This window comes from Budorcas taxicolor, chromosome 3 (assembly GCF_023091745.1).
Source record: "Budorcas taxicolor isolate Tak-1 chromosome 3, Takin1.1, whole genome shotgun sequence".
NCBI lineage: Eukaryota > Metazoa > Chordata > Mammalia > Artiodactyla > Bovidae > Budorcas > Budorcas taxicolor.
In genome coordinates this window covers 22,985,952-22,987,352 of record NC_068912.1, presented here as the reverse complement: position 1 = coordinate 22,987,352, position 1,401 = coordinate 22,985,952, and the positions used below count along the sequence as shown (strand labels likewise).

Genomic DNA, 1,401 nt, shown 5'->3' with positions numbered 1-1,401 from the left:
AAGGATGGTGTCATCTGCATACCCAGTTTTGTACTTTACGTGATGTACTCTGCATGTAAATAAGCAGGCTGACAAGATAGAACCTTTGATGTACCCCCTAGACTCATCTGAAATGACCCTGATGCTGGGAAAGACTGAAGGTGGTTGGAGAAGGGGACAACAGAGGATGAGATGGCTGGAAGGCATCACCAACTCAACGGACTTGAGTCTGAGTAAACGCCAGGAGTTGGCGATGGACAGAGAGGCCTGTTGTGCTGCATGCAGTCCGTGGGGTCTACAGAGACGACAAGACTGAACTGAAGTAGCTACTGTAGTATATATATAGAAAACAACGCATAATACAAAACATCATAGCTTGAGGGAGCAGTGTATTCGCTACTGAGCTGAACTTGTTTGACTTGTCATGTTTACCTTTTGCAATCTCACCAGGCTTTTCCATCCATGGGGTTTCCAAGCAAGAGTACTGGAGTGGGTTGCCATTCCCTTCTGGAGAAAATCTTCCAAGGGCTTCCTGCATTGCAGGGAGGTGTTTCAAATCACCTGAGCTGCCAGAGAAATCCCACATAACCATAGAAGGTAGTTCTATCGTTGAAACCATAGTTAGCTGGGGAAAGCGCACATGCAGTCCTCCACTACCACAAATTATGCAGTCAAGTTTCCCGCATTTGGGGAAACCACAGAGGTCAACACACCCACAGTGCAATGGGTGAACCTCGCCCTGGGAGAACCACCTTCATGATCACAGTATCTGCCCAGCCAGGTAACTATGAAGTAATTCTGCCCGCCGCCCGCCCAGCCATAGACATGTTCACTGTGCGCACGGGCTCACTTTGATATTGCCCCCATCTCTTCCACCACCGTCCACAACCCACTGTTTCCCGCACCTCTCAGGCACTCCCAACAACTCTTCTAATAAAATCCAAGCAGTATCTGCGAAAAACTTCCACAACCAGCAAAGTGGCAGGCCTAGAAGTGTACCACTTCCACTGCAAAATTTCCATAAGCCCAGCCCCATTCAGGACCTGTAAGGCAGTTCCTTTCCAACCCAGGCCCTGTCCCATGCCCCTCATCTCCCCTCCCACCCCAGCCGAGACAACCAATGGGCAGGCCGGCTGCTGAAGAAGTGAGGTCATGATTCCAGACAGCTTAGGGAGCCCAGGAATCAGTGGAAGCAGACCCTTTATTCTTTAGTTGAGATGTAGGGGAATTTAGCCACCTTCCTTGCATTCTTAACCTTTGTTCTGGGTTCCATGCTGAGAATAGTAATTCTGTGGTCCTCTGTTATGCTGATCCAATTTTGTTTTAAGAAGAAGGAAGTTGTAAACAATGAATGTAAATATATATTTGTAGGAACAAAATAAACCATAAGTATGTGTTCCATGTGTAGGCATATAGATGCAG

The 1,401-nt window shown here is 47.6% G+C and overlaps 1 non-coding gene across 1 annotated transcript; it reads right to left on the bottom strand.

Moving 5' to 3' along the window:
• Positions 1-604: 604 nt before the first annotated feature.
• Positions 605-768, bottom strand: LOC128045904 (U1 spliceosomal RNA). Its single transcript, XR_008199231.1, has one exon. It is a non-coding gene; the product is annotated as a U1 spliceosomal RNA (small nuclear RNA).
• Between the last annotated feature and the right edge of the window lie 633 nt (positions 769-1,401).